Source organism: Balaenoptera physalus (genome assembly GCF_965194825.1).
Source record: "Balaenoptera physalus genome assembly, chromosome: 6".
In the NCBI taxonomy this organism is placed as follows: Eukaryota; Metazoa; Chordata; class Mammalia; order Artiodactyla; family Balaenopteridae; genus Balaenoptera; species Balaenoptera physalus.
The window spans coordinates 50,509,986-50,534,124 of record NC_138885.1 but is presented as its reverse complement, the minus strand read 5'-3'; positions in this window follow the sequence as shown (position 1 = coordinate 50,534,124).

Genomic DNA, 24,139 nt, shown 5'->3' with positions numbered 1-24,139 from the left:
CACAAAAAACAAGCCTGTATTTTGGTGATTTTGTGGATTATTATCAATCTATTGGTTTTCTCCCTTCTCTGAAATGAATACTTATAAATCATATTATTGTAACACCACATTGTCTCATGTGTTCTAATAATCAGTCCCAGGGCAGAAACGATGGACTGTGGGGAAAAGTGCAAAATCTCACTCATGAAGTCCTGTTAGAATTGGCCTGAAATTGCAGAGGTCTAGAAAACTTAAGTGCTTTGATTATTCCTCCTGCCCTTTACATTATTCTGTGTTGGCCTCACCCTGAATGGGAGGGGTGGGGGAAGAGCAAAAAAGATCGTAGGAGTATTTCACGAATGTCTGCTTTTGCTGTTGAACTGTGAGTATTGTGAGGGCAAAACGATGTATAAATTGTTTATAATTTTATCTCCAGTGTCTAATGTATGTTGGGCATAGAGTTAATGCTCAAAAATATTTTATGACTGAATAATTTAAAAATGAATGTTTACATAAAATTTTAAAATTTAGGGGGAGTGAATAAATGGCACATGTTTCAGATCAGGTGAATTTCATATGTTTTAAAAATAGATTATAGAAAGGTGCTTTCAAATAAACTCAGATTTACTGAAAGGAGAAATATAAAACTTTCAAATAAAAGAAATTACATTTAAACTTGCATGTTATATCCTGTGATGCCTGCAAAATATAAAAATATGAAATACTGACTTTCAGATTCATATTTTTCCCAATTAAAGAGATTCATCAGGCATATTTTGTAAATGTTTAATTATGCATTTGAACAGTTCATTGGGGAGCAAATTATAATGTCTATAATATAAATGTCTGAAGTGTAAAAAATCGGAATTTTAGGTTGGCTATTTTATGTAAGGTTCTTCAGAAAGCCTCCATCCAAAATAATTTTCTCAGAAAATCTCTACCAAAAATAATTTTCTACCTTTCGTAAGGCTTGAGTTTCACTTTTAACTCTCCCTGATATAGGGAGGAGATAAACAAGCATAAGTGAAACACACATATTCCCAATGTAATTTTAGCAATTAGCTTCAAACTCTTCCACTACCAATTTCTATGAGAAATTCTTGCAAGTAATAATATCTACTGATTTAAGTTTTCACACCTTTTCCCTTTCCCTGCCAATCTCACTAACAAGCAGAGAGTAAAAATACTAACGAGGTGATAACTGTCCGAAAGGTGGACAGCAGGACGAAGAAGAAGGGGAAGCAAAATCCTTGAATAATTGACAACCTGGATAATCAGCCCCCACGTAATTACAGTCTCACTGTAGTGTTCTACATGTAATTGATAAATGAGTCACATTATTATGAATAGAATTGGCTTAGGTATAAAAATGAATATTGGCATGTTACAATTGCAATATATTTGTGTTTACAAGAGTCATTTTTTTTCTGTATAATTTGAATATTACTTTTTTCTCCCAACAGATTTAGTGTCCACTGGACTGTTGTATAAAAATTAAGCTAAGGTAATCTGTAATTCTTTCCTTGAATTTAACAAGAAGTAAATGAAAGATATTTAACAATCTTGCTATTTTGGCAGAAACTCAAAACAAACATATGTAACAGTTTTCAAGAGAAATATCAAGCAGGCAGTGCCAAATCAAGGCATTATATTTAGTTTGCTGTAAATAATATGGTGTTTGCACATACTCCATTCTGAGATTGGTCCTGTGTACTTTCTAAAATTAGTAGAATACGGGACAACACCTTTTTTGGAGCTCATTTTCTGGTTGAAAATCATGGTCAAGGCAAATGTAGATAAAGAACCTAGCCTTTCATATTAGAACTCACCAAAGACAGGGACGCATAAATACTTAAATTATTGAGAAAATTTGTCCATGGTATAAATATGTGAAAATTACAGTGCCTTAAAAATAATCTCTTCTTGTGCTTATCCAAGATATCATCTGAGGTATATTTGTGGCAAGGAACATTTTATATATAAAATTAAAGACCCACTTGCTCAACAGGAGAATCTGCTACAAAAAATAAAAGTAGAATTATCAGAATTTCTTTCTTCTGCCAATGAGATTTGAATTTACCCAATGTCTGGGTATTTATTTTCCACATGAAGAGAGGTGAAATTTTAGGGTGTGGAGGAGTCCATACATGTGGAATTTTTCTAATGATTTTGTATTCACTCTCATGGAAATTCCTCAAATTAATGCAATGATTTAAGATTGGGAGTATACTGAAAACAAGCTAAGGAAAGACAAACAAATAGAGGGCTTAAAGTAGACTCTTCAGGAATTATTTTACAGACTGACCAGTTGGATGCACAACATCCCCCCAGTGTGAATTCAGCTGTAGAGATAACACAAAACTGATAGAAGAAAAGATAGTGACAAAATTCAAAATTTTTTGGTGATGGGAGTTTTCTTCACTCTGCTAGCACTCTCTCTCACTGAATGAAGGACATTTAAAAATGGCCCTAATAATAGTGCATCACCCCCCAATCCCTGCCTTCCCCACAACACACACATTTTTTTCTAAATCCATCACCTCTCTTAGGTGAAGGCACCTAGCAGATTACCTTTAAAAGGACATCATCTCAGTAAATTCCAGTTGCCTTCTTTTCATCTGCGATGCTCAAAACACAACATGCATATTGTGCCACTTTTTAAAATAAAAATGGCCAACCGAGCACGTTTAGAGTAAAGTTACTACGGTAGAAATTTGTCATTGTTAGCTGCCCAGCCTCTGAATTATCTTCATAGAGTAACAAGATGTTAAATTGGAAACTTTGGCAGGAATGATAAGACATCAAAGCGAGATACTAGACAAAAAAAGAGAGTTTCAAAGGGCATGTGTAGGACATTGGTTAGAAGCTCTTTTTTGTTGTTGTTTTTTTAAATTTATTTATTTATTTTTTGGCTGTGTTGGGTCTTCATTTCTGTGCGAGGGCTTCCTCTAGTTGCGGCAAGCGGGAGCCACTCTTCATCACGTTGCGCTGGCCTCTCACTATCGCGGCCTCTCTTTTTGCGGATCACAGGCTCCAGACGCGCAGGCTCAGTAGTTGTGGCTCACGGGCTTAGTTGCTCCGCGGCATGTGGGATCTTCCCAGACCAGGGCTCGAACCCGTGTCCCCTGCATTGGCAGGCAGATTCTCAACCACTGCGCCACCAGGGAAGCCCTGCTTAGAAGCTCTTAAGCTTTGCAATTTCATTGAAGGTATTAAAGAAGGATTTGTAAAGAAAAGTTTTAGAAACAGATTTTTGTGAGCCTAAGTTCCCCTCTCACAAAGGGGAGAAGATGAATGTGCCTAGTTATCACCTCAACTCTAATCAGAGAGAATTCAATGAGACTACTCAGCTAGCCAAATATGACTCTCTTATGGTATTGAAGGTTACAGAGTAGACTGGTATATGTTTTCTCTCAGTAAAAATCAAAGGCAAAAGATGGGCTATTTACCTCTGACTGACAAACCAAGAAGAAGTAGTTGCATTTGGGTAGCCTGCACTCCCCAGGTTTCTTGGAGAGAAAGTTCTGTATGTTTCCGATGGACCAGATGTTGGCTACATGAGGGATGTGTTAGGTCCTGTCCACCCAGAGAGGTAAACAGAATATAATAGAGAGAACCTGGAAGTATCAGCAAATTTCTCAAGGATTTGGAAGGAGTAAAAGAAGAATGCGTTATCTGCATTAAGGGAACTGAACGTTAAAAAAAAAAAAAAAAAAAAAAAAAATCCCAGGGAAAGAACAATCTTCCTTCCCAGCTAGTTAATGCGTGTGTGTGTGTGTGTGTGTGTGTGTGTGTGTGTGTTTTAATACATTTATTTATTTTATTTATTTATTTTTGGCTGCGTTGTGTTTTCGTTGCTGCATGCAGGCTTTCTCTAGTTGTGGTGAATGGGGGCTACTCTTCGTTGCGCTGTGCAGGCTTCTCATTGTCGTGGCTTCTCTTGTAGAACACGGGCTCTAGGTGCGCACTCTTCAGTAGTTGTGGCACATGGGCTCAGTAGTTGTGGCGCATGGGCTTAGTTGATCCGCGGCATGTGGGATCTTCCCGGGCCAGATCTCAAACCCGTGTCCCCTGCATTGGCAGGCCAATTCTTAACCACTGCGCCACCAGGGAAACCCAGTTAATGTGTTTCATTACTCCTACCAGGTTGGAATAATGGAGAGATATGTGAGACAAGGAAGTTCTTATTGGACTGATAATGATTTAAGTTTCCAATGCCTTAGAACCATATGAAAGTCTTCTAAAAAGCAAAGACTGCACATCATTGTACAACTTGAAGAAATTGAAGGCAAACTCAAATATCTAAATTTTCAGACAAGTTGCAGATTGAAAACTAGGTATTCTCTATGACTATGTTAAAAAAAAATTGTATATTTCAACAAGAGGGATGAAATAAACATGAGTTTTGGAAAAAAAACAAAAACTCTAGGCTGGAAAAGGACTTCCTGACTTCAGTAGGAATATGAGTATACCAAATAGAGAGTTATCAATTTCAAGACTTGAGTCAAATTAAATAGCAAGAATATCTTAAATGATGGCCTTGACATAATGGTTCTTTCCATGTCTGTGCTTTGTTTCCAGTTTTAAGAGGAATAGACAATATTTACCAGGTAGAACCAATTTACTTGGATTATTGGCCTGCCTTGTGAAGATGAGATTACCTTGTTATTGGACATATTGTTTTGTCTCCTGTCCTTTACAACTGTTTTTGAAGAGGAAATTTATCTTCTTGCTGCAAGAAAATTTTAGCAGTTCATGGCTTTGTCACTTTAAGTTTCCAATTTAGTAATTAATAATATTTTGCCAATTATAACAATTAAACAATTCAAACAAATTAATGTGAACATACCTCCATTCTCTATTTTGGGACTGTTGCAGGTGATAACGTGGGTAACTGAGGAGAAAAGTCTTTACTCTTTCCTCAGTTTTTTCATCCACCCTTTCCCCCATCATGACCAGAATATGATTCATTTGGAAGGAAGGTAGAGGTAAAGGGGAGAAGGTAAAAATGGCCTCGCAGGTGTTTTAAGGTGACGCTTTCATTCGTGGATAACTTCATGGTTATCCATGAAGGGTTCTACAGAGCCCTCTCTCAGTCACATAGTCTTTTATTTGCAGTTCTCATAGCCTTGGTGGATGTACTCTATTCTAACGGTAGACCTCTCAATCCTCTGCCACTGGAATTTGGAGGTCTACCTACAGTTTCTCTGCAGAAGCTTGTTGGCTCCTCTGAGCAGTCATATTGGACAGGTTCCAAGCTATCATTGCATCAGCTCTCTTTCTTGTTTGACCCACATCCCTGGGAAACTTGTGCACGTGTTTTGCCTGAAGAAAATGTAGGTGTGCAGGTCAATTTCAATGCAGCAAAGATTCTTCTTTATGTTGCCCCCCAAGTAACTCAACAGCTCATTTCTTATCTTCCAGATAGCCCTGAGATAATGAGAACCCTTATCTCTTATCTTCCAGATAGCCCTGAGATAATAATCCTCCCCATGCTCTAATAGGCAAAAGGCTGGAAATGGTTGGATTTTGGATACGTTTTGAAGATACAGCTGACACAATTTGCAAATGGATTGGTGTGAGAGATAAAGAGAAGAATCAAAGGTGATGCCAATCCTTTTGCCTGTACAATGGAAGGATGTCATTGCCATTGAATTTGATGGAGAAGACCTGGAGCAAGAATCAAGAGGGCATGACCGGGGAATCAAATTTAGTGTTTGCTCTTGGAAAGTATAGTTATTTTAAAAATCCTGCTTAGTCACTACAATCTATTGCTTCATACATTTGCCTATGATTTGTGTGTCTCATCTATAATAATTTTGGTAGATTAATCAGGCTGCTGTCAAGTTTACCAACTGCTCACTGTTATCAAGTCAACAAACCTTCATGAACTGGCTGCTCCAATCCCCTGAGGGGCTCTAGTATTGTGGTTGTTTTACAAGGTAAACTTGATTTTGTAAGATTTCAAGAGGACCACCTTTTTTCCTAGTTTTAGTATTAGTGATGAGAAGTCTACTGTCATTAATTCTGGAAGATTCCCAAACCAATATAATGTGTAAGAAAGGATTAGGAGTATCAGGTTCAGCTGGCTCTAGTTTGGTCTAAAGCTGGGTCAGCTCAATTGGTTTTAAAGTTTGATAACAATGATGCTGAGGTTGAGTGTTTGATTTCTACAGAGGTTGTTTTGCTTTGTTTTGGTCCAGAAGCACAAACCAAAACCCTAACCCAACCAGCTGCCTCACAAATGCCAACAGAGTACAGCAGATACTTCACCATAACTAGGAAAAGCCAAACCACACATACCAAAATTCCAGCTTTACTTACCAAGAATAGCATTCATAAGTGTTTTTCCTCTACCCTGCAACTCTGATTCTGGCAAGACTGTGACAGCACCAACCATTCAGGGCATGGACTCTTTCAGATATTGTGATTTGCAAGCCAGAAGGTCATGGGAATGAAGGGGAAATGAGGGAATTCAGCCCAAATTACTGGATTAAAAACAATTTCTGTATAAATGATAAGAAATCCAATACAGTCAGAATTCCTGTCCCCTACGACAAGGTATATCTCCCACAATACAGTTTTGAAGCCCAAAATAAGTCCCAGGTATTAAATTTCTAAGATAAAGATTCTAAGAACATTTGACAGAAGGTTAGTAACCTCTTCAGAAATAGTCTGGAGTCCACCACATGTTAGAACTCATTCTTGAAAATTGGAGCTAATGAAAGATTTTCTGGATGTTTAGTGTGCCCAGATCTGTTGTCGATAGTTGTCTCCCAAATACACTCCCTATAAAAGCCTTAGTCAATTATCTCTAATAAATTTTGATGTCTTTGTAAATAGTAATTGATATTAATTATTCAATAGAACCTCTAGAAAAACCCTTTAATCTTAGGGCTGCATATCCACATTACAAAAATCTTTCAAGTGTTCTGCTGCACCCCTCTACTATTCCTCCCCAGTTAAAGATAGTTAAGTTTATATTTTCACAGGAAAGGATATTTGTGAAGTGTTTTTTTTTTTTTCCTAATAAAAATTTAACTTGAATGATTTCTGTAATCTGTTGACTGGGTCTTTAAAAATTGATGTCCCAGGAGCCTGTGAAACTAAATCAGAAGGAAGGAGACCTCCTTGCCTTTCAGAATTCCAAAGGTTTGGCCCATAGCTCTATGAGGTCAGGAGATGGGATTAACCTCTCACATTCTAGTAATGGTTTTAGAAGGACACTGAAAATTCACAGTGATTAAAAACACCCAACTGACTGGCACTGAAGAAGAATGTGAAAAGTAAATTTCATTTGTTTAACAGCTCTATCTAACGGTACTAGGCCAAGCTACCTCTGCTACAACAAGCTACCTGGTTGAACATCCCGTCTCTCTCCCTCTGTCTCTCTCTCTCTCTCTCTCTCTCTCTCATTTCCCTACCACCAATCATATAGTTACAGAGGGCTTCTTTTTTTCTTTTCCAAGACCAGAAGAGTCTTTGATAGTATATTATCCAAGTCCCTCATTTTGGGAGGAAGCTAACACACAAAGAAACTGTGTGGCCCACACTTAGAAAATACATGGAATTCTACATTTAATTGTCTCAATGACACTGAGCCTTATGAAGATTATATCAACTCTGAATTATCCAGGTTGTAAAGTATGTGGAAGAATAAGATTTCACATTAGATCTTCATAAATCAGTCTGTATAAATACACTTTTATTTTATTTATGCATTCAATTAAGAGGAAAATATCTCAGACTGTAAGTCTGAACTTTCCTTTTTGTGGATCATACAAATAAAAAAGTGATTACAGTACAGATCTTTTTTAAAGGTGAATTTTTTTTATTCTAAAATTTGGTAATAGGTGTACAGCATTAAAAAAAAAGGTTGACCACCTCTAAAATTGCTTTTGGTTCTAGATGGTAAATCGTGAAGACAGGGAGAGGCAAAACTAATTATAATATTAAACATACCTAGTATTAGTGTATGACTCAGCTAAAAAAAGGTATCTGTATAAAAAATAAGCATCTTAGCACATTTCAAAATGTACTATAAAATATTTTAATTAGCCCTTGTTTTGCATGACCAGAGCTCTTCTCTCAGAGGGTGGGTCATACAACGTTTCCTCAAGGTAATGAGGCCATCCGTTACCTCTTTCCATCAATGTTATGAAAATGACTATGAATCATGATGGGTATGGAAAACAAGAGCTATTCTCATTTTCTCATCATTCAACATTGTTTTATTCAGTCAATACGGACTTAATTTCTCTACTCTGGACTGCTGTGGCTTACTGCCCAAGGAGAACATTATTTTTTAACTGGGAGTGGGATCAGGGTAATGAAAGTATCAAAAAAAAATCACTGTTTAAAAATGCATATTTCTACTCTCTACCACTAGAGAATGTGATTTGGCAGCCGAAGGAAGCTTCTTGAATTGTGTATTTTTGATAAAAATTGATTTTTATATATTCCCACCATTATGAATCACTAAGGAAAAATTTAACAGTGTTAGGGAGTTCTAGAAACAATAATGATAATATGAGTTCATCAATGATTAAAAATATATTTAATATTTGTCTTCTATCCTTTACTCCTGGCATTCAAGATGTTACTCCAAATACTCTGTGTAATAAATTAAGTAGTTAATAGTTAAGTAATCATTGTTCCACAGAAGCATTTATTTTCCAGAGATCATTGTGTAGGTATCAGAACACAGGTATCATGATTTTCCATGTAGCACCTAAATCAGCATTATGGTATTGCTTTTAGATAAATTCTATTTGAAATAGAAAAATGGTAATTCAAACTATTTTTGATGCAAGAGGTCTTTTACAAATTTATTTTAAAAACATTACAGCCTGCATTAATTTGGGCAAATACTCATTATTACCACTACACCACTGTGTTGCAAATATATCCTGGCATAAGGATTATCTGGTATCATGTCAGCCCTAATGTATCAGACTCTCTGGGGGAGAGGCAAAAAGATCTTTATCTTTAGCTAGCACCCCTGGTTATTATAACCAGAATACTCGGGGGAAAAATGAGGCAAAGTATAATTTCTCAAGATTGAGAATGACCCAAATTTCCCAATACTATATATACCGCTATTTGTTTAACTGAAAAAAATATTAAAGAATCAAAAATGTATGAAAGATTGGATGAAAGAAGGAAGGAATGATGAGCACACAATTCTATCAGTATTAAATAAATTCCTGTCCCTTAATTTAGTTGGTTTATTTAGCCTTTGATTTCCTGAGCTACGTTTAGCACATCAAGGAAAGCGAACGGAAACAAAGCAGGTCCATGTATGAAGAGATTGTGTTGGCAATGGGTCTTTGAGCCGACATGGGAAATAAGAGATTCAAAATTTTCTATCATTAAGTAGCTTTGGCTTTTGAGTAGTAAACAGTTGAAGTAGTCAGAGAAAGACCCAGCAAAGCTGAAAACTGTTAGGAGAGTATATTATTTTGATGAATAAAGATTAGTTTATTAAGTATAGAACTTTGTGTATGTGTATGTATTTGTGTGTGTGTTCACTCATAGATTGGTAGAAAACATATTCATTTTTTATCAATACAAATAATTTACCACATGAATTCCCTTTTCTTTAGCTTTGTCTACATATACTTACTAGAAATCTATAGTCTCTCAGAAACCTGAAAGTTATTTTTCTTTTTTTAATAAGGATATGTTAAGAGTGTGGTAGGGATTTTCTCAGTTTGTGTAACAGAATACAATGAGAAGCTACAGTGAGATTAAAAAGACGAATGTGTGCACTTGTATACATAGGCACTTTTGAGAGTGTCTCCATATGTATGAAGTAAGTGGGGAAGGAAGCCAGAAAAAAGATAATGAAATAAATTGAAGAAGCAGAGTAGAGACTGTAGGACAGAGGGAAGGTGTGTCCCCAGATCATCAAACTAGGGTTAAGGAGAAGAGAAATGAAGAGGCTGGAACGTGCTGCTGTAGCCAGCCTAATGCTTCCCTGATCTGTCCCTCTGATTCAATTCCCAGACATCACATTGCCTCAGGTCCAGCTTTCTCTCTGATGTGATTCCATGTAAGAGATCCAGCACCTCCCATTCTGTGTTTCTTTTTTCTCAACGCCTGATGGCTCTTGAGCCTGCTATGCTGCCATGGGAACCTGTGGGAGATAGTAGGAGCCCATTATGTTTATTTCCTTTCATTCCTTTTTGAAAATGAATTAAGTGTTTTCTGTTTAGGTTGGCATGAAAACTGTGTCCTGACTCCAGAGTCCTGAAATTTGTACATTCAAGATGCTTAATTTAGCATTGGAAAGAAAGAAATATGTGACTGCTAACAGCGTCAACCTTGAAAACCTTACTGGCAAATCTTTGTCATTAACAGATATTTACATAAGTATGATCTCTATTAGTAGTCAGTTTCTTCTGTTGATGAGAAATAGCTGAGATTAAAATTAGCAGGCAATATATGCATCATGGTGAGTAAGAAGGTAAGCTCTTAAATCAGACATATGTAGGTTCAAATTTTAGCACCACAATAATACAGGACTTGAGCAAGTTATTTTACTTCTCTAAGCCTTGGTTTCTTAAGTTGGTGAATTGGCTTCTCGGAAAGTATGTCCTCATTGGTTAAAGGAAGAGGTTAAATCATAAAGTTTATGTACAATGCTTATTACAATTTCTGGCACAGTAAATATTCAATAAATTTTAGATATTATTTTTATTAACAAAATTATCTACCCAGCTGACGATTAACGGGGATTGTACCTAAAGAAGGTAATTGTGGAGTCAGTGTTTTTCTATCTGTCAAAAATTGCACAAACACACCCTCTCTAATTTTTAAAACCATTAATCTTCAATTTAATATCTTATCAGTTTATAGTTGCGTATAGCTAGTACATGTCTATGTTGGATCAATTTCCAAAGAATTTTACAAGGGAGATAACGATGTTTTTAAAAAAATGAGGAGATAACTCTGAGAGGAAATCATTCTTTTTTAAGTTTCCATGTTGGGACCCAATGAAGTCAAATGACTTGGCATTTTTATAATATAATTCACGTGCTTTGAAGAAGAAATTAGTTTGTGTACATGGATATTACCTTGATTTATTCCAGATATCACCAATCTTAAAGTATTCTTTCATCAGAATCTTTCTGTTTCTCACACAGAAAATGAGTCTCCTGTTAAAATATGCACTGCACTCTTAAGGTTTTATTTTATATTTGATATAGATAGTAGTTATGCTACAAAAAAAGACTTTTATATCATTCATAAAGAGAAGTGAACAGAGAAAAGTAGATTCTTCTGCCTTTTTAATGCTATTACTATGATATTTCAGTGCTGATACTTACTATATCTAATTAGTAAATTGCACAAATACAACAGGAGTTTGAATAACATGTTATGAATTTTCATTTGTACACATGTGGCTTTTGGAGCGCTGCCATTTCCTGAAATAGGAAGATTGTTCTGAATAGTAAACAGTAAGATTTTCTGTTTTAGCTCCAACTTTAATTTGTATCTGGCTTGAGAAATGTGATCAAATTATCTAATCAAAATCTTTGACACCATCAATGGGCTTTTTAAAAATAAAGACAATATTAAAATGAAGCCTGTGAATTAATCTTGTTATCTGCACCGAATTGAATTGAGGACTAAAATAGGGCTTGTGCCTGACAAAGTTTAGTTTTCAGAGATGATGTTGACACACACATTTTTCTGTTCCATGGTGGTCCTTGGATTAATTTCAAATCTGATATTTAAAATGAAATAAAATGAAGACTAAGTATCTGATCCCAGAGCATTCATTTTCAGTTTTCTCCATCTCAGTGAGGTAGGATGATTTTGTGTGAGTGTGTGTATGTGTATACTTACCCATATATGTGTGTTACATGTTCTATATTGATATATATTCCTTCATAAAGATGTATATATCTTTATATAGAAATATAATGATATTAACAAACATTTCTGTAAGAATCTGTGTGAGGTTCCTTGAGAGTAAAATCCCTCTAATTACTGTCAACTTGATCTTCAGATTCTAAATGCTTGCCATTTTTACCAAAATGTCAAATTATTTTTGGTGTAAAAGAGAATGCACTTCTTGTGAACTGGCAGATTGTATACCTGACTATTAGACACTGCCAAATTGTAAAAGCAGACAAAACTCAACTTCCCATATTCATGAGAAGTATTTAACCCACCAGAAGTATGTGCAGGGTAATAACAACTTGCATTTATAATAATTTACAGTTATCAAAATACTTTCATTATTCCCAGTAGGAAAGTCTAGGCAAGTTTTGGTAGTATCTTTTTACAGATGAGGAAAATGGTGATTCGTGATGTTTAAAACTTGGCAAAGGTGACATGACTAATAAAAATGGCAGAGATAGAGACTTCCCTGGTGGTCCAGTGGGTAAGAGTTCACACCAGTGCGAGGGGCCCGGATTCGATCCCTGGTCGGGGAACTAGATTCCACATACATGCTGCAACTAAAAGATCCTGCCTGCCACACCTAAGACCTGGTGCAGCCTAAATAAATAAATAAATAAATAAGTAAAATATTTAAATAGATAAATAAAAATTTAAAAAAACAAACAAAAAATAATGGCAGAGATAGGAGCTAGGTCACCAAATTTCAGTTCCAGTTTTTCTTTCACTATGCCATCCTGCCCTTTGACATTTATGCCTACTAAGGAACCACTTACTTCTCATCATCAACCCCTCGAGAGAGCCTTGTGTTAACCCAACATGAACTCATTTTATAAAATCAATAACACTATTAATGCATTGTAGGGTTTTTAGTGAAATGCATTTATAAGCCTAATAATTAAAGACTATGTTCATCTTAACTCACTTTTTTGACGGAAAAACTATCAATGCAATTTATAAATAAAATTGAATAATGCTTGTTGTACCTGAACCCCTGTAATTTATAAGACAATACTTTTTAGTGGGGAGAGGGATGGGATTGGGAATTTGGGATTAGCAGATGCAAAGTATTATATATAGAATAGATAAACAACAGGGTCCTACTGCATAGCACAGGGAACAATATTCCATATCTTGTAATAAACCATAATGGAAAAGAATATGAAAAAGAATGTATATATATATATGTGTGTGTGTGTGTGTGTGTGTGTGTAACTGAATCACTTTGCTGTACAACAGAAATTAATACAACATTGTTAATCAACTACAATAAAATAAATTTTTTAAAAACGACAATACTTTTAGAAAAATTTACAAGCATGCTAACAAAACTAAGTTTCTAAAACCATCTGCTTTCTTTTGAATTTGTCTTTCAGTACACTATCTTACTTCGAGGCAATCTTAAAACAGAATTGTAAACATGTAGACTGCAAACAAAATGACCATTATTTATTATTGTGATTCTAACAGGATTATTTACAGTCAAGAATTTATTTGTAAAAGCTCCATGAGAAGTTAATATGGAGTTAATAATCAAACAATGCAAGTAGTGGTTTGGCTTCTCATTTATTTCGGCTTCTTATTTAAAAACATATTTAGTCAGTGTGCTGAACAAAGTTAGTTTAGCCAAATTTGATTGACATAAATACTGAAAATTATATTACATTAAAGTTTTTCAGGTGAAGTTCTATGCCATGGGAAGACACTCTCTTTTCCTTTGGGTACTGATATATACAGCTGTTTCAAGAGTTTTGATGCAATGTGTATCTCTTTTAAGCTTCAGAGATAATTTTTGAATTGATGCCCAAGAAATAAAGAGCTAATGTTAGTCTGTGAGTGAAACAGAGAGAAAGCGAGAGAGAGAGGTAGAGAGAGAGCGTATATTGTGAGTGAACTCAGGAGTTACTCATGTGAGAAATACATTGTAGAGTATGTACACTGTAGGAGCTAACATCATACCTGCATCAGTTCTCTAGGACTTTCAGGGCAGAACAATCGAAATATCCTTCACCAGATCAGTGTTTCAATGTAAATCAAGTCATTTTTCTTCTACAAAGAATAAACGTCCTTTTTTTTCTGTAAACAAAGTGCATATTTATCATAAATTATATTAAGAAGTGACATTTTGATTTTGGTCAAAAAACTAAAAAACTTTAATTTGCTGCATGTACAATTTAAATGAAGGAGTTCATTAGAACACTGGTAGAATAACAACTAGGTTTCATTTTCAACATTAAAATTCATTAGGTGACACTCAAGAAACTATAAATAAATAAATATTGAATATATTGAAATATATGAAACAAATAATATTGAAAAAGTTCCCTCTTTCATTCATAATTTTAATAGTGAAACAAGCTCTCAGGAAATATAAATTAAATACAGACAAATTCTGAATCAGAAGCATTTTACTTTGTGGTTCTCAGATGCATTAAAAGGAATTTGAGGTGCGTGAAAACTAAAAGGGATTTTTGGAAAATGTTGGCCTGAATAAAAATGATTTGCTTGTAACATCTTAGTAAGCCTGTATAACATATGAACAGATTTTCTGAATAAATTAATAACACTTTATAAGGTAAAAAGACATATTCAAGTTTGAGCTTAAAAATCTTGACTCTAGGCACTTTGTCAAGGAGGTTATCTAAAACCTTGTAAATTTACATAACATATTACTATAAATTTCAGTACTATGATTGCTGAGAATTGTAGTAATAGGATTTACCTTTTCTTTCAGGTAACTGATGATTAAAGACCTAGACCAGCCAGTCATTTTTTTCCTGTTCCCTCTTGCCTGTTGTGACAGCAGTCTAACAGAAGCTTGCATCATATTATAAATTTCTACAGAACTTCTTCTGTCCTCGGTACATACTCATAGCCAAATCGAACTTTCATGTGCAATCCTAGTTTGTTTACCTCTTAAAGCAGCTTTAATGTCTATATGTACTTTGATAATAGTTTACAGTATAGAATTAATTGGGTGGCTTGTATATGTGCACACTCAACTCTCTGGTTTCTATGTTCTCTTAATAGGAACTGAAAGTATGTGTTCAGAAAGTTTTTGTTGGAGGAATGCAAAGAGTTAATTTTCCACATTCGTGTGAAAGTACTGAGTTGAGGGGAAGGTGGATATCTGAAAAAGAACAAAGTAGCAAGCCTCATCTGAAGATGTATACTACAGTTGTATTGAAATCTGCCCAAACAATTGTGCCCTATGGCCTTAATACAACAAAAAAATTCTGTGATGTGGGTAGGTATTTCCAGCATCCCTTCTTGTAAATAGAAACCGCCACCCACAATGCATTGTACTTACTTCTTCTGAAATATGCAAATGTGATGAACTGTAATCACGCCCAGAATGTTTGGGTGGTATCACCTACGTGTGGGCCGGGTACAATTTACAATGCATTTTAGAGTTGTATTCTTTTAAAAATAGTATAGTATTGAGTTTTGATAACGCTCATAATGGAATGATTCGCTTCCCCAGTGGGTTTTCAGTTAGAACAGGAAAAGTGCTAGATTATGATAACATAGGAAAACAAAGCTAAGGACTATTCCAGGGAAGAAAATGGGTTCCTAGGCTTATTGAGTTGGTCTTGTTGATCTTAAGGAAATAAAGAAGTAAAGAAGAACCTCTTTCGATAGAAATGCCACTTAACGTGATTTATAATGTGTACCATTAATGGAACTGAGTCATAAAAATATCATGTGTTAGGATTGTCCTGCATGTCTCATGGCCTTTATTAGCCTGTAAGGAGGCTCCATGGAAACTTGAAAATGCTAACAGAAAATGACAGAAATCAGTTTTGCTGTTCTTTGGTTTTTCTTTAAAACAATAGTAATAATAACAATAATGATGATGATGATTAAAGTTTTGGTTTAGGCACTCATTTATATGTGGAAAGTAAAGAACACCCAGCTAGGCAGAACAGTGATGCCAAGATATAGCAAACAATGTTTAAGAGAAAGAGCCCGGGCTGTAAATGTGCACAATATTCCACATTATATACATGTCATTTCTGAGTACTGCTGGAACGATGCTGTGTCAAATCTGGATGACAGATTGAGGTGAAAGCTGGGAAGAGAGAGCTTGTGAAAAAACAGCCCTGACTGAGTGGGGCGTCCTATCGGACTTATCCTGCAGGCTATAAGGAACAACCAGTTTCATCACATAAAAGGAGGAGTAGAACAGGGTTAATTGTCTACTAATTTAACTAGCCCATTCAATCAGTGTATTATTTAAATTGTCTTCAAGTGTAACAATGCCATCTAGTGATGAAGTTCTAAACTGATCTTTCCACTGTTTCATCCTTGGTAAGGTTGGAAGGCAAGAGTTTGGTTATTACATAGCACTTTAACTTAATATTCTATGAAATAATAGAGCGCTTCCGATATCCGTTTTAGTGTTAGATAAATTATCCATACAAGGTAACACAAAGAACAACATGAACATCCATTTTTTGCCTATTTTATACAGTTTCCTTTTTATGTGGGATGTTCATATTCAATAGTGAAGCATCCTGTGAGTCTCCGTCAGCCTGTGACCTGAGTTTATAGAATCTCTGATAGTTGCTCATTCAATAGATCTTTACAATCATTTGTGCTGAAGGCATGCCTTTTATTTAATCTTTACTTTTCAAAAATAGTCTTTATAAAACTGTGGCTAACCATTGCATTCTTTTCTCTTTTGCCTTTCTCAGCTTTTTGTTTCCAGTGTAAAGCCAGGTCTTCTGAATGAATGAGGGTCGGAATTCTTCAAGATCATAATTCATGTTGCCACAACCGCAATGATCATTTATCACACAGCCTGCAAAAACTTGAAACCATCTTCTAACTTTATTGGGAGAAATATGAATTTACAGTAATATGTATTTTGATTGTAATTGCTTGCCTGGAATTTGGGCAAAAGTAATTTGAGAGCAAGGACTTAAATCAGTAAGAATAGATTCTAGGATCTTTGCTACTTGTTAACTGTACATGCTTGAACTTTAAAGACAACTTCTTGGACCTCAGTGTCCTCTGAAAAATGTGTGGATTGGACAGAATCATCTGTAATGTGTTTTCCAACTATAAACTTCTGGGATTCTTAAGCAGCTGATAAATAAGATTGTTAAAAGAGTGGAAAGAGAGGTGAACTTGCTCCAATGAGTGGCCTTTAGGGTGCACTGAATGACTTTGAGCTCTTCTTCATTGGATATTCAACAAAAAGTGTTTTGACAGATTATCCAGACTACTTTAACGTATCTTATATAGACATGGGGTAGAGGAGAGAAAGATATTCAGATATCTCAATGTAGAATAAAAATGGATAACATTCAGAATATTGCTCCATGTAAATTGTGATACTAACTACATCCTAAAGTGTTTAATGTAGACATATGACCAAAATGGCAGCAAGTACTGGTATAAAGATGTAGTATGCCCCACTTTCTCCCCACTCAATAATTACTAATTACATTCTCTTTTTTTCCCTTTCATGAAGAAAAACATCTTAAATTCCAAACATTAAATTTCAGATGATATTCCAAAATTTTGTCAACTGTTAATACATAAGATTTTTAGAACAGAAAAAGGTGCTGCTTGCTGCCATGGAAACCTACCTGTATTTTTAGTTCGTATGTAAAAAAAAAATACTCATACTTTAATAACAATAGTTAAACTGATACTGACTCCTCTTCCTTTCTGATAAATAAATTAAGAAGTCAAAATTATATTTTCTTAAAAAAACAAAGTGCATTCTATATACACAATATTTCTTTTTCTGGAAGTTTTAATATATCTCATTGGTCTTCTCTACTAAAGTAACTACACTATATTAAAAGTAAACAGTAAATTTTTCTTCTGTTTAAACATCACAAAAGAAGTAATTTTTAGCATCTTGTGATTATTTACCTACTTATTTCCAGTAGTTGCATATTCTGATTCAACACCATTGGTAAAAGAATAGGTGAGAGCGAGTTAAAAGTATTCATCATGTATAGAAGTTCACACTAGGTTGTATGAAAAAATTTAAAAACAACAAACAAAATAATACAAAAAAATAAACAAAGCACATGTAATCTCTACTTAACACTAATGAGACCAGAATTGAGGGCAATTAGTTTCCTCAATTCCAGTTAAAATGCAAAATCAATTATTGTAAAAGAAGATATGCAATATGATACAAAAGCTGTGCTATAGGCATGTTGTTAAGCAGCTCATGCAGCTCAATATCAAAAAAACAAACAACCCAATCCAAAAATGGGAAGAAGACTTAAATAGACAGTTCTCCAAAGAAGATATACAGATTGCCAACAAACACGTGAAAGAATACTCAACATCATTAATCATTAGAGGAATGCAAATCAAAACTACAATGAGGTATCACCTCACACCAGTTAGAATGGGCATCATCAGAAAATCTACAAACAATAAATGCTGGAGAGGGTGTGGAGAAAAGGGAATCCTCTTGCATTGTTGGTGGGAATGTAAATTGATACAGCCACTATGGAGAACAGTATGGAGGGTCCTTAAAAAACTAAAAATAGAACTACCATATGACCCAGCAATCCCACTACTGGACATATACCCTGAGAAAACCGTAATTCAAAAAGAGTCATGTACCACAATGTTTATTGCAGCTCTATTTACAATAGCCAGGACATGGAAGCAACCTAAGTGTCCATCGACAGATGAATGGATAAAGAAGATGTGGCACATATATACAATGGAATATTACTCAGCCATAAAAAGAAACGAAGTTGAGTCATTTGTAGTGAGGTGGATGGACCTAGAGTCTGTCATACAGAGTGAAGTAAGTCAGAAAAAGAAAAACAAACACCGTACACTAACACATATATATGGAATCTAAAAAACAAGCAAAAAAAGGGTCATGAAGAACCTAGGGGCAAGATGGGAATAAAGACACAGACCTACTAGAGAATGGACTTGAGGATATGGGGAGGGGGAAGGGTAAGCTGGGACAAAGTGAGAGAGTGGCATGGACATATATACACTACCAAATGTAAAATAGATAGCTAGTGGGAAGAAGCCGCATAGCACAGGGAGATCAGCTCGTGCTTTGTGACCACCTAGAGGGGTGGGATAGGGAGGGTGGGAGGGAGGGAGATGCAAGAGGGAAGAGATATGGGGAGATATGTATATGTATAACTGACTCACTTTGTTATAAAGCAGAAACTAACACACCATTGTAAAGCAATTATACTCCAATAAAGATGTTAAAAAAAATATCTGTATTAAATTATCAATTAAAATCAAGAGACTTCTATATTTTAGGTACTGCCCACTACTTTCTCTACTTTTCTTTCCTTCTGCTGTCTCCAGTCCTCCTCTCTTCTTTTTCTTTACTGGTAATACTTGAATAATTCTATGAAAAATGTATAATTTTACTAGTAAATTATCTAATCTTATGAATTTACTGGCTTTATTTTTTTGTGAGCTACAATCATAGCTTTAAATCCCTACAACTTTTACATAACAAAAAATATATACAAATAATTTTTAATTTCCTTGGAAGAAACGTTATTCATTCAAGGTATTCTTAGATATTATCATTCCGACAGACCTACAAGCACTTGAAAATCTTAATTTTCTTTCTTTTTTTTCTTTTTGCTTTGATACTTGTCAATTTATATCTAGGAATATTTCACAAGAATGAAAAACTGGCTGATAATCTACAAGCATATTTTATAAATATTTACTACAATCAAATTCACCTTCTAAAATCCCAATGTAAATTATATATTGAGATATTTTGAAGAATCACAGCCTCTCTTTTACCTGTTTATTAAAGTAGTGGCTAATCAATCACTGTTCCATTTACAATTTATTTCACGTAAACTTTTCTGTGGTTACAACAACACAACCTTGATTAAAACAATTAAAATGTAGAAAAAGCAATAAAACTACTAGATTTTTTTCAACATGGTTCCACAAAACATGTTTGTCTTTCTGTTTTTTCTTTTTTAAAAAACCTGACCACTGTTATTTGATTGAATTATTAATACTGATTATTTGCATTTTTGTGAGGCAGCCTATATGTTACAGACCCCTCATTCTGTGCTTCAAGTAATAGGTCCAACTTATCTGTAAAGGCTGTGCTTACACATTACTAAACTACTCAATTGATTTGGTAGAATCAGCAAAGAAAAGAACTATGCATCTAATATATTTGGTTTCAAGGATGGAAGAGGAATGTGTTTATTGGACAAAATTTTCATTATGCAACCAGCTGTTATTTACATTATCTGTAAAGGTTGGTAATATATAACCAGAAAAAAATATTTGCTAAAAGAACTGACAAAATTCACTTCATAAATGTGAAATACTTAGTCAAGCAAGTACTTTGCCATCATCATTCTGAGACTCAGTCATCCGCCAAATATCTCAAGAGCACTTTCTTCATTTATGTGAAGTAAATACATTTATTTAACAAAGAGTGTTATGAGTTTGCCAACACATTAAATTTTTTGTGATTGACCTTTTAGGCTTGTACCTTTGGGGAAAAGTTTTTTAAAAAGATATTTTAGTTTCAGTTTTATTGGTACATTAAAATTGTGTGACTTTCTATGATTTTGAAATAAGATTATTCCTAGAATAAAAAATTACAATAGAAAGCACTTGTTTAATATTTTGGGTTTTGTTTTTTGGATTCTCTTAACTGACCGTTCAGAAAGCCAAAAATAGTTGTTTGAAAAGCAAAAGGAGACCTACATTGTTAACTAATCATGGCATGGACAATTCAATGGCATGATATAGGAAACAGATATTTTTTTAAAGAAAAACATGTAAAGGAATAGTTAAAACTAATTATATTCTTTGTTTCTTTTTATGCTATTATAAACTAGTCTGATTTTATAACACACCTCACCATTTCTTTCACTGTCATTTTCTCTTCCTTCTTTTATTTTTTTTACAAAAAATAAAAAATATATATATTTTAAAATATTGAGTCAACTGGATTTTTTGTATAAATTTTCAAATATATTATAGGTAGAAAATATCTGAAATTTAGCCAATGAAAGATTCTAGAAAAATATCTGTTACACGAGGTTTATATACACAGAATTTTTCAGAAAAAAAAATGTGAATGAACCATGATTCAAATCCAAATGATCCTAAGTGAATAGCTTTAAAACTAAACACTCAGCTTCCTATAATTTTTCATTGCTTTATTGTGCTAGTAAAACTGTTTTAGCTTAAGAATCCTTAGACCACAGAGCCTAACATGGACATATTTTTTATACTTTGGCTCCATCTAGTAGAGACTGAAGAAATTACTTGAAGGTATGACTTTCATTATCATAGGGCTTAGAGCTGCATTTCATGGTAGTGGAAAATTTTTTTAAAAGATGGCAAATAAAGTCAATTTTAATATTTTACAGTGTGTTACTATTGGATGATATGTACTACTACATTATTTTGTCTATGTTCTTTTCCTAGGGTTAGTCAATCGTTTATGACATTAGTAAAATTCAGGATTTTGACATCTTAAATTTTAGGGAGATAAAAAAGTTTTTAATTCTTGTACCATTACTTACTCCTCCCAGGTTCTGGTTTTATAACAGGGTAGTATCAACATGACAAGGCAGAAGGGAAAGGGTACTTTTACTGCATTTCCAACTCATGTGTGAACTAGCTAAGATGTGCAGATGTGAGGCATGTAAGCTTGTAAAAATTCACTTTGAGTGAGGAGGAAGTGTTGGCTAAATTTTAGTGATGGGTAAGCATAGGAAACTGACAGAGTTTTTGACATTATTTTAAAATTTCCAGTACCTTAAAAATCCTTGGATTCTCATAAAAATAGTTTTTCTTCCTTTTTATTTCATTTTTCCTTCTTGAAGGTCACGCTAGTTCCTTGACTGGTAAGACTACAATATCTGCAACAGGATGTATGTTTTCTATAATAGCTTTAAACAGGTAAACACCAGTGTTCTAATCAAAATGACCATTCAATCTAAACAGAAAATTATTTTTTTTCCAGGAGAACATGTAGCGTTTAACAAACAACATCCTTAAGGTTGTAAAGGAATGGATAATTTAAAGTAGCTAATAGGAATGACAATGTTAGTTGTAGTTTTTCAAATCTAATTGCCAATAAGAAATCCTTTGTAGATTTTACTACCTGAAATAAACTTTCCACACGGGCAGCTAAACTAAACTGCAACACAGCGAATTCAATCATTGCTCACACTTTCACCACCAATGCTGATCATTGCCGCCCAACCAGTTGTGTCATGAGTAGCCAGTGATTTCAAGATGGCTAAACTGATTGGATCACCATGAAATGGTCCAACTGGTTAGTGCCTATACATACGGCCATTTTTTGCTTACCAGTAGGAAGCTTAGTGAATTTCAGAGATGTGGTCAGTGAACTGGTTTTTTGTTTTTTTTTTTTTTAATTTTTATTTATTTATTTATTTATTTATGGCTGTGTTGGGTCTTCGTTTCTGTGCGAGGGCTTTCTCTAGTTGCGGTGAGCGGGGGCCACTCTTCATCGCGGTGTGCAGGCCTCTCACTATCGCGGCCTCTCTTGTTGCGGAGCACAGGCTCCAGACGCGCAGGCTCAGTAATTGTGGCTCACAGGCCTAGTTGCTCCGCGGCATGTGGGATCTTCCCAGACCAGGGCTCGAACCCGTGTCCGCTGCATTGGCAGGCAGATGCTCAACCACTGTGCCACCAGGGAAGCCCCCAGTGAACTGGTTTGACTATTTAAAATTGCAATGCAGTCTCCTGTATACAGAGAAGGTCATTTCTTTTGAAAGGAAAATTTTTTGAAAAATCTAATGACTACATAAAGTTATGCCATCCTCAATTTGATTTTCTGAGTGACTGTTCAAAAATAAACTTTTTATTTTAGAACAGTTTTAGATTTACATTAAACTTGTGAAGAAAGTACAGAGCTCCCACATATTGCATGCCCAATTTCCCCTATTACATTAGCGTGGTGCTCTTGTTAACAGTTAATGAACCAATATTGACATAACATTATTAACTAAAGTCTGTACTTTTTCAGATTTTCTTGGTTTTCATTTTTTCTGTTCCAGGATTCTGTTGAGTCATCGTGCCTCCTTAGGTTCATTCTGACTATGCCAGTTTCAGAGACATCCCTTGTTTTTGGTGACCTTGATAGTTTTCAGGAGTAATGGTGAAGTGTTTTGTGGAATTGCTCTCAACGGGGGTTTGTCTGATGTTTTTCTCATGAGTAGACTTGGATTATGTATTGTGAGTAATACCAGAGAGGTAAAGTGCTATTTTTAATCACATCATATCCAGGCTACATACTATCAACATGACTTACCACTGTTGACTTTGACCTTATCACCTTGCTGAGGAAGTATTTGTCAGGTTTCTCGGCTCTAGAGTTGCTCTCCCTCAGCCCCCCAGCTTCCCATACTGGACCCTTTGGAAGGGAGTCCTTAAGCACAGCTCACACTTAAGGAGTGAGGAGGAAAGCTCCACCTTCTTGAGGCTAGGGTATCTATATAAATAATTTGGAATTCTTCATGGGACAGTTGCCTATTCTCCCCCGTTAATTTATTTATCAGAACATTTATTTATATTAATATGGGCTAATGGATAACTATTTTCTTCAATTTGAACTTTAGGTTGTTTAACTGTAAGGAGTAATTACTTACTAATTGTGAACCTGATGAACCCTTTGCAAGATAGGTGATTGTTACAGAAATGTAAAATTACATCAGATTTCTATAATTTTGCATATCTTCTTGAATAATAAAGAGAATTTATAAAATAATACATAGATTGATAAAATTTTGTCTAATTTGCTCAACCATTATTAAAAATCATCAAATTGAATATTATTATCATATTATTGAATATGATAATTGAATATGATAATTGCATTGAATATTGAATATGTTAATTATTATATTATTGAATATGATAATATTAATATCATATTATTGAATATGATATTATTATTATCATATTATTGAATCATCAAATTGCATTTTTATCAAAAAGTGTTATCTGTGTTATTTTTCAAACTTTACATATTCTTTTTACGTTTTGATACCATCCAATCTTCTATGAGATGTAATTTATGAAGTCACTTATTTTCACAAGATATAAAAGCATATGAGTCATTTACATTTATAGCAGACTGCCTTAAATAGTTAACAAAACCTAAGTAAAAAATACCTTTGAACTATAATCAGACTGGAAAAGGAAGCACATTTTAAATGAAATACTTCATAATAAAACTCTTTTATATAGTGCCATAGAGGTCAAA